Source organism: Vigna radiata, chromosome 8 (assembly GCF_000741045.1).
Source record: "Vigna radiata var. radiata cultivar VC1973A chromosome 8, Vradiata_ver6, whole genome shotgun sequence".
NCBI lineage: Eukaryota > Viridiplantae > Streptophyta > Magnoliopsida > Fabales > Fabaceae > Vigna > Vigna radiata.
The window spans coordinates 13,315,827-13,326,972 of NC_028358.1; the positions used below are offsets into that span (position 1 = coordinate 13,315,827).

Below are 11,146 nucleotides of genomic sequence, written 5' to 3' on the forward strand. Positions count from 1 at the left end.
AAAAATAACATAAAACAGGTCCAGGCCCATCTGACAACCGCCCGATGCCTAATTTTACCGCCGGGCGGTTTCCCTCAAGCCGCAACACCGCCCGACGCTCAATTTCACCGCCCAGCGCTGGTCAACTGCACTCTGGTCAACTTTTCAGCATTCTGGTCAACTGGTTGACTGGTTGACTTTTCTGGTTGATTGGTTGACTTTTTTGGTTGACTGGTTGACTTTTCTGCATTTTGTTTGACTTTTCTGCACTCCAACCATTTGATAATTCAACCATTCTTTCAAATCATTCCAAAAACCTAAAAATCAAGGGAATTTAACGAAAAAAAATCATAAAACACGTCCTCAACTCTTTTATTCACAAAAATAAAGAAAACTCATGATTCCAAGCAAGTTTCTAAGTCAAAAGGGTGTTTTTGATATCAAAATTAAGTATGAAAATAATTGTTTTTAAACCTTTATCACCGCTCAACGCTGGTTTTGGCCGCTGAGCGGTGCATAGACTCTTCTTTCCTTCCTTTTTCTTCTTACTTCTTGAGTCTAAGTCCATCCTAATTCACTTTCATCTTCAATTCTCATCAAAATCCTGCAAAACAATGCAAAAACAAGCATAACATCTCTAAAACCAACTTTTGACCCTCCCATGACTCAACTAAGTGTTTTACTTAAGCAACAAAGGGTGTGTTTTGATATCATATTTAAGCATGAAAATAACGGTTTTTAGATCGTTATCACAACCCCAAACTTAGAACTTTGTTTGTCCTCAAGCAAACAAAACAAAACTTGGCTTTCTACTTTTTCATCAAATAGTTCAACATTTTCAAAACTCATTTTCCTCACAACAAGTTATGATTCAATTCATATTATCAGTGGAATCCTATTAAGATGCATGCATGCTTTCAATCCAATTTAGTTCACATAATCAAATATTTCATAACAGATGTTTTATTCATGAATGACCAATCCACTAAGCATAGATGTAAACATGGAATTCAACAATTCTCACCAAGCAAGTGTTTCACTCAATCACTCAAGTGTTTAGGAGGACACTCCACTCTCAACTATTCACATGTCACATAAAACAAAATTGCCCTTCACTTAAAACAATCAACATTCTCACATGCAATTGTCATCACAAGGACTTTTCCAAGGCTTATAATGAGGTTGAGCTAACAAGAAAAATTGGTTTTTCTGGATCACAAAATCCTTGAGTCAAGAGAGCTATTTTAACATTCAAAGTTCAAGTACAAATTCTCTTTTTCACCAATCTCACTCATTCCCAACTTCTTCCCTTTTCTATTTATTGAGCTCATCTTTCATGCTTTTTCTTTTCTTCTTTTTATTTTCTCATGCATTTTCCTATATCTGGCTCTCTTTCTTATTCTCATTCTGTTTTCTTTAAAGCCACTATATGTTAACCCCTGGTCTTGGTCTCTTAACATCATTCTCCTGTCATGGATACGTATCACCGTTTTAGAAGTCCTCATAAAAGGTCTTCCCAAAGTCAATGGAATTCTTCCATCATTCTCCATATGCACAACCACAAAATTAACCAAGAACTCCAACTGCTCAATACGAACAATTGCATCCTCCACCATGCCAACTGGCTTCTTAATAGAACCATCTCCAACTGTCAGAGAAATATCAGATGGTTTTAATACTAGCCCTTTAATTTTCTTCAGATAACTCAGGGGCATCATATTAATGCTACATCTGGAGTCTATCATAGCTCTTCATATATTCACATCATTTACAACACATGGAAGAGTCAACCACCCTAGATCCTTCATTTTAGGTGGATGATGTTTCTTTCTCGGCTGCACAAGCACTTCCTGTTCTTCTTCATCTGCATCTAAATTTATCACCTCTCCAAGATAATACTTAATTTTCTTAGAGTAAACAGGAATTTGAGGATGATTTTCATTTAAAGGAACAATAGTCACCTGATTAAAAATTTCTCTAATCTGCCCATTGTAACCATCTCTTCTTTCCTCATTTTCTCTCTCATTTTTTTTCAAACCTCTCCTCTTCTTTCTCTTCTTCACCATTCTCAATCTCATCACTCTCATTCATCTATTCATCTTCCTCCTCACCACTTTCTATCTCAATAACTTCCTCCTTTGCTTTTCTTTTCTTCATTGTTACAACAACATGACACTCCTCCTTAGGATTAACATCAATATTAACCCTGAGTTGATTCTTTTCTGTGGTATCAACCCTTTTTGCCAGTTGACCAAGTTGCATCTCCAAAGATCTGATGTTGGCTTGGTTACTTGCATATTGAGACTGATAAACCTTCATGAATTTATCAAATCTATCAGTAAAGTCTCTAACAGTCTCTGCCAAATGATTTACTTGTTGCCACAAAGGTAATGGTTGTTGCGGTTGGAAGCCTCCTGATTGTCCAGATGGGTTATTCTATGGTTGCCTAATACTAGGATGGTTCTTCCAACCTTGGCTAGAGTTGCCTTGGTTGAAGTTCCCCTGCCTATACTGGAATTGATTCCCCATATAGTTTGCTTCCTGTTGCATCTCCTCTGGTATTGCACATTGACCAATGATATGGTCACCACCACAGAAATCACAAAGCTTCTATGCTTGGGAGACATTACAAATCTCCTTAGGAAGTTATGAGAGAATCTTTGTCAAATTGTCTAGTTTTTGAGTCAGAAGATGATTCTGAGCTAGCATAGCATCATCTGCAAGCAAGTGCAAAACTCCTCTCTTCTGAATAGGTGCGCCTCTTTCACTGTAAGTTTCCTGCTCATTAGCTGCCATACTCTCGATCAAGTCATAGGCTTCATCTTCAGTCTTCCTTTTGATATCACCTCTAGTTGAGGCGTCAAGCATCATCTTAGACTGCATGTTCAGACCACCTAGGTAAGAAAGAATTATAGTAGTCTTGTCAAAATCGTGGACTGGTGTCTTCCTCAATAAGCCCTTGAATCTTTCCCAGGCTTGACCAAGAGTCTCCTTCATGCCTTGTTTGAATGATGATATCTCCAGCCTTCCCTGAGTAACTTTGGACTGTGGAAAATATTTATTGTCAAACTTAGTTGCCACAGTCTCCCATGTAGTGAATGTTCCTTCAGGAAAAGAATTCAACCATGTCTTAGCAATGCCTCCCAATGAGAATGGAAACAAGCTAATCTTTACTCGTTCATCTGGCACTTCCGTCATCTTCACAGTGTTACAGATTTCACTAAACGTTGTCAAATGATCATATGGGTTCTCATTTGACAAGCCTTGAAACTGGTTGCCTTGCACCAGATGGATAAGCGTTGGATTCATCACCATGTTAATTGTATGGTCTGTTGGCATGGCTATGCTGTTGAAGTGGAAAGGGCCAACAACATTAGATTGATCTACTAGAGTGCGTCTTGGAGGAGGATGTTCTGCTGCCATCTCCTCTGCTCTTTGATCTGGTGAAGGTGAAGGTGATAACAATCTGTCAGGAGAGGGAAACTACTCCTTAAATGGGCGTCTGACTCTCCTTCCCCTTGTTTCACTCAAGCCTTTAAGAATAGGTTGCGTATTTTTTTTGCTCCTAGTATGTCTAGTCTCCTGCATGCACAAGAAACAAAAACCCTAGTAGCACTTTTATATAAAAATAAAACAAAAACCAAAAACAAAAAGAAAATATATACAATCAAGTCAAATTAAATCAATTTACACTACTAGATAAGTTAAACCACAAGTCCCCGACAATGGCACCAAAACCTTGTTAAGTCCCTAGAAGATGTACTAGATCGTTATCAAGTAATATAAAACGGGTAAGTCCGAGTATCGTTTCCCAAAGGACTCTTAGGCCTTAACTTTCATGTAAACCAATCGCATAAGACTTCAGAAGAAACTAATTTTAGGGTTTTGAATGCAAAAAACAAAAGTAAACATGCAAGATGAAGTGAATCAATTGGCTAGAAGAAACTATGGATGAATGGAGTTGTTGGGGTTTACAATTTAATCTTATCCACCCTCTTATATCTACTCTTCTTATCTACTTTGCTTATTTATCATATTGTCATGCAAACCTTCTTAGTCTACCCTAAACCCAATCTCTTGGCGAAAAGAGCGTATTACTAATTACTGGCTTGCTATCTCTAGCCTCCCCTAGTAACTAATTATGCATTATAAACGGAAGCAAAATACAATTGATCGTCCTACCCCTATCTCTAGGCGGTATTAGCATAATCAAGGAATTCCCCCTAGTTCATGACATTACTGTACGTCTCCGTATCAATAAAGACAAACAACTTTTACCGAATGAGTTAAACGATAAAAGCATTAAGCAAAGGTAAGGAACCCAACAATTGATAAAGTAAGCATATGCAAGCATATAAAGAAGATAAGAATTTTGATATAAGTGAGTTTCAAAAGATTACATTGTTCCCCAACAACCTAGGGTTTAGTTCACCATTGACATGGTGAATCTAGATGAAAAAAAATGAAGGAATGGAAGAATAAACCCTAAATTTGGTAGATTGGAGCCTAAGCATCCAAGGAACCTCTTCCAAGATGTGCAGAACAGCTATGGACGTATCTATCTGCCAAAAGATTACAATTTGAATCGCACTAGGTCTATTTATAGACCAAAAAGATAACAAAATCTAAGCCAAATAAAAACAGATAACCGCTCAGCGCCTAATTAAACCGCTCAGCGGTTTCCCTCTTAGTCGCGCCACCGCTCAGCGGTCAGTTTTACCATTGAGCAGTTTGCCTTTAATCGCTCTGGCTGCTTAGCGCTGGTTTTGGCCGCTGAGCAGTGCATAAAGTCTTCTTTTCTTCCTTTTTCTTCTTCCTTCTTGAGTGTATGTCCGTCCTAATTCACTTCCATCTTCAATTCTCATCAAAACCCTGCAAAATAATGCAAAAACAAGCATAACATCTCTAAAACCAACTTTTGACCCTCCCATAACTCAACTAAGTGTTTTACTTGATTTTAAGCTCATTTTAAGTCATAAGGGGTGTGTTTTGGTATCATATTTAAGCATGAAAATAACGATTTTTAGACCGTTATCAACTTCCAAGAATAGGAGTTGACCAAGGGGTCAAAATTTTGGTCAAGTTTAGAGGCCAAGGTGTAGCATTCAGCCATGCCATGTTTCCTAGTCTTATTGGAGATTTTTTCCTCCTAATTAGTGGTCATGTGTCACTCTAGGAATGGAGAGTTTTTTCATAGGTAGTGGTCATGTGCCACCCTCTCATTTGAAAGGATTTTTTGTCATTTGTCTCCCTCCTATTAGAGAGGATTTCTCCTTACTCTCTAAGCCAACCAAAGTGACTCTTTTAGGTTAAAGTTTCTGCCCATTTTGAGACACCTTAACCTATAAATAGAAGTGTCTCTCCATCATGTAATCACCTTTGAGATAGAGTAAAGTAATCACCTTTGAAATAGGGTAAAGTTATGTTGCCATTTTTTGCACTCATACTCTTGTAAGGTCACCCTAGGCTAGAGCAATCTAAGTGGTCTCCTTTAGCCACGTTCCTCCAAGGGTTGACCCAACTTCTCTTAGAGAATCCTTAAAAACCTCCTCCATCACCATACAAACACCATACAAACACCTAAAACCATGACAACATCCACATTACCACCACAAATTCCACATGCATCAAAACCGTGACATATGGCTTAGTTGCATCTAGATTTGACTTGTCGTAGCTAAAGCATTATCATTATCTGGTTAACTTGACCAATTTTCAATAAGTAATTTAATGTTAGAAATACAATATGAGTATTCTTTGGATCTCTCTCGATCACTCCCAATTATTGTTTGAAACTCAACCGCTCCTAGATAAACAATTGAGTATTGCTTGAAACTCAACCTTTTATGAATAAATAAGAAAGTAATGTTTAGAACACATTCAGTCTTAGCTAAAACTCTTGGTCAGAAGAAGATGTGATCAAACGATTATAAGGTTGCCTACTCAAAGTAGTATAATGTCCTAAGACAAATACATTGTGAGTTTCAATCTTTAAGTTTGCTAAACCATTATAGTGTTTTATAAACAAGCTAGACTTACAAGATATTATTGATAGGATTATTTATACAAAATAGTTTTCATGAAAAAGTATTACTTCTTCAAAGGTTATTCTTTTTATAAAGAATTTGAAAGATAAACATTTTGAATCCTTAGGTGTTGAGACACTAGGAAAAGTTATTTGTTCCTTAATTACATATGTTATTATAGATATTAAAAGTTGCATTAAGTTCTTTTCATGCAACATTCAAAACAATCTTCCGCTTGAAAAACATAATGATACTTAACATACCTTATCATTAAGTTATATGTCTTTTAACCTTTCTTGAGAAAATTTAAGACCATACAAGACCAAAGGACTATATAGAGGTGATAATTTGTCCTTTTTAAGAAGTTGATGACAAAAAGAACTTTGACACACTCTTTAAGAGATCTTCTAATGTACATTTGTTATGAGAGTCTCTTAGTCATCCGACAAATAAACATTCTATAGGACGAGTAAACATTCTATACAAAAGATAATATATACATTTATAAATAAAAGAGATATGATATGCTAAAAATACAAACTTACTATATCTTACATGTAAACTTTTCTATGAAGATACCTTACAATAATAAAAATTTCATAAAAAAGAAAAATAAAAATTTAAAATATTAGTAGGAACTAACACTAGTAAAAATTGAGTTTTTATAGCGCATATTATGTCACGGTTCACCAGAAACTGCAACATAATATTGCGCAGTGGCATTTTTGAAAATAAATCGAACGTATAGGCCGCAGTTCATAGGGGAACCGCGACCTATTCCCCAGTCAAACTTCTGCCTTTGATGCCACGTCAGAAAAACAATAAATTGCTAAGGGAATAGGTCGGGGTTCTCAGAGCAACCGTGGTTTATTCCCCCTGCAACTTCTAACATTTCCCACTAGTCAGCCCCTACAATAAATTGGCAGGGGAATAGGCCTAGGTTTCTCTAAGAACCGCGACCTATTTCCCCTGCAACCTTTTGACATTCCCCAAAAGGCAGTTGGGAAGGCAGTTGGGGGATTCAGAACATCAGGAAATAGGCCGCGGTTGCTAGGGGAACCGCGACCTATTCCTTAATCTGAATAAATTTTAAATATTTAAGCGAATAGACCGCGGTTGGGCGCTGAACCGCGACATATAGTTGAAAAAAATATCAAAAATGTCATTTTCAATTATTTTTTTCAGGAGAATAGACCGCGGTTAAGTTTGGAGCCGCAACATATTCCCCTTTATTATCGTGGTTAAGTGTGGAACCGCGGTATATTCCCCTGTAGGTTAAAAAAATAAAACACATTGGAACAATATCGTCTACTTCACGCAAACTGTTTCAGAGCGTTGCTTCCTCTTTCCGTCGATGACGTACGCCCTCTTACTTCCATTTTCAATCGTTTTCCACTGTTTAAACTCAAATTTGTTCGGTGCATTTGCCATTTTCAACGTTGGGGAAGAGTTTTGACAGATCAGAATCGTCAAGTTCCGCGTTGCAATTTCTCTCAGCCATCATATTCCTCTCTGTCGCGCCCATTCCTCCTCATCGCGTCATTCCAGGTATTTCGTTTTTGCTTTCTTCAAAATGATTTTCATTCGTTTTTGCATAATACCAATTACTATTGTTTTGATAATCTAGACTTAGAAAATATGTAGACATATAAAATTTAGACAGAAAATTTAGAGTTATTAGTATTTGCATGATAACAATTAGTTTTAGAATTATTAGAATTTAATCCTTAAAAGAATTCCTAAACCTTATAATATTTTGAGTAATCACTAAGTGAAATTAATGTTTGAATATATGTATGAAATTGTAAGTTTGAATTTCAATGACTTATCTTTTTATATAATGTTTAGGAATGGATCGAAATTGGATTAATTTACCACGCATTAGTGCTGAGTACGAGAGAAGGGTAGAGAATTTATACAATTTGCACAATGTAATAAGGGTACAAGTGATGATGAAGTGAAGTATAAATCTCCTTGTGTGAATTGTTTGAATGGGAGAAATTTGAACGCAACCCAAATTAGAGAACATCTTATATGTGATGGTTTCCTAAGATGCTATACAACATGGATATGGCACGGCGAAGAAATGCATTTTCCGACTGACTCCCAAACTGAAAAGGTTATTGATTCCACTATGGAAGAAGATCGAGCAGATGAAGACAAATTAGACGACATGATTCGCGATGTTGGCGTAGGAAATTTTGCCGCTCATGTGTATGAGACGATGTCGACTGATGCAGAAACACCTTTGTATGTCGGTTCAACTAAGTTCACATGTTTGTCAGCAGTGTTAAGGCTCATGAATTTGAAGGCGAGCAATGGATGGACTGATAAGAGTTTTACATAATTGTTGACGTTGTTGAATGAAATGCTGCCAGATGGAAATACACTACCCACTCGTAATTATGATGCNAAGAAAGTTCTTTGTCCAATGGGTATGGAGTATAAAAGGATACATGTTTGTCCCAATGACTGCATTTTATATAGGAAAGAGTTTGAATTTTTGACAAAGTTTCCAAAATGTAGCTTATCACGATACAAGTAAAAAAAAATAGTGAAGATAATGGTCAGATAGAAAAAAAATGGATCTGCTTTGAAAGTAGTTTGGTACCTTCCAATAGTGCCCAGACTTAAGCGTTTGTTTACGAATTCCAAAGATGCTAAAATCCTTAGATGGCATTCAAATGAGAGAAAAATTGACGGGCTGCTTCGTCATCCAGCTGATTCAAATCAATGGAAAAATATTACCTTACTTCAGCTATGGATGATGTAAGTCTATGAGCAATTATTTATATAAAATTGATTTATATATCAAGTATACTTATATCAAAGTTAATTTTTGATTTCAAGTATATGTTTGGGATCAGTAACAACTTGGGGTACAATGATGACTATGGGTTCATTGATCCCCAAGTCATTCATGAAACAAATGATTTTGATAAGATCACAACACATCTCACAAGAAGATTTGCAAGCGGAAAGAAAATATATTTTATGCCTTATATATCTGGGTAAGTGAACTTTGTTAACATAATAAAGTTCCATATGTGATTTTAATATATAATAATTAAGTTACTATGAATTCCATATGCTAATAAAGTTCCATATATGGTTCTGCTCATTGCTCAAGTGTCCTCCCACACAGCTCAGACAAGTAGTTGATTGGTAAGAACCTCAATGTTTAAACTTTCTTTATTATATAAATGAATACTAAAACCTTATATATATATATATATATATATATATATATATATATATATATATATATATATATATATATATATATATATATATACACACACACACACAGTTCTATTCCAGCAAGTATGATGATGGTTGGGAGATTAATTGCCAACAGTAGAAAGCTTACATGGATTTCTCTCAAGGTTTGACATAGGCTAAAGCCATACTTTCTTATAGTTGTTTTGTTTTAATGATTTTCACTAACTATTTACAACTGTGATGATATATTGTAGTGTAACAGATAGAAATGGTCATATGAGTACGAATATTATGTAATGTATTGGATGACCTACATTATTCATTCTCATATCACAAGAGGCTGGGAAACGATAATATTTAAATTTAACAAATTTAGAATTTCTCCAACATTTGGAATTCATATACACTAATTAATATCAATTGTCTTGTGCAGAAATTCAAGACTACTATAGCAATTCATGAGAAGCCACTTTCATTCATAATGAAAGCTGCTGCAAAATATTTAGTTAGATTATATAATAATTTATAGTTATTAGATTTAAAATACATTTGAGCATGTTGATTTAAAGTTATTAGACTTTGTACATTATGTGATGTTAAAATACATTTTGAACATGTTTGATATGTTGAAATTGAATCTGTGTACATATTTTGATATGCAGGTTTGTTTTTGTGATAGTAAATATCACAAAAATAGACCTGCTGTTAAAATTTTTTTCAGGAGAATATGTCGCGGTTGTGACCACAACCGCTGTAGAAAGTTATGTTTTTTATTTTTTTTTTTTAAAAAGAGTTTTGGCCGCGATTGTAGCATGAACCGCGGTCTATTCCCGGCTTTTTACCGCGGTTCGAACCGCGACCTATAGTTGAACGAACATTTTTTTTTAAAAAAAGGTTTTGGCCGCAGTTCCTACTACAATCGCAGTCTACTACCCAGGTTTTTATCACGGTTAAACCCGCGACCTAAAATCCCAGACTTTTTCCCGTGCCTGGGTATGTTGCGGTTCAAAAACCGCAACATATAGAAAAAAACAACCGCGATCATTTCCCTTTGCTACACTAGTGTAAATACTCATTGTTATAAAAAATATATTTAACTTATTTTGATCATGATGATGCTAGTGTCTCTTTTTGGTTGTACTTTGTCACCAACAAATTCTTAATTATATTTTAATCTAAAAAGAAAGTTTAGTAAAGTAAGAAATTTTTGCTAAAATTAAAAAAGGGTTAAATATGTTTTTAGTCCTTATACTTTGGGGCGATTTTGGTTTTAGTCTCTCTTTCAAACGAAGGTACAATTTAGTCCTTCAACTTTAGAAAACTCTAGTTTTAGTCCTTTTTACCAAATTTTTTTAACTTTATTTGCTGTTTCAAGCACGTTTCATTATAGCATTTGGATTGTTTACACTGTTTGACACATTTTTGCTTCAATGTTAACTGAGAAACGCGTTTGAAACAATAAATAAAGTTAAAAAAATTTGGTAAAAAGGACTAAAACCAGAGTTTTTTAAAGTTGAAGGACTAAATTGTACCTTAGTTTGAAATAGGGACAAAAACCAAAATCGCTCAAAGTATAAGGATTAAAAACATATTTAACCCATTAAAAAAATATTATACCTACTTATAAAACCTTTATTTTTTATTTATTTAAAAGGTAAATATGATTTACTTTTTTCCTGTCGATCCTTATTTTTTTTTTCTCTTGTCTTTATTTTTCATGTATTGCACACAAAATATTGAAGAAGAGTAGCTTGGTGTCTAACAAATATAAAAATAAAATAAAACTTACGTTAGTATATTTTGAATTGTTTACTTCTTAAAATAAAATAGAATTTAAGTTATATTACAAGATAAAATGAATAACTCTTTTTTTTGTCACTTTTTATTCATATTTCTCCTTTAACGGAGGTCGTTGCTTC

General features: G+C 34.9%; 1 pseudogene; it reads right to left on the reverse strand.

Annotated features, from left to right (window-relative positions):
• Positions 1–1,694, reverse strand: part of LOC106770257 — a 45,164-nt pseudogene extending 43,470 nt beyond the window's left edge.
• Positions 1,695–11,146: the final 9,452 nt, after the last annotated feature.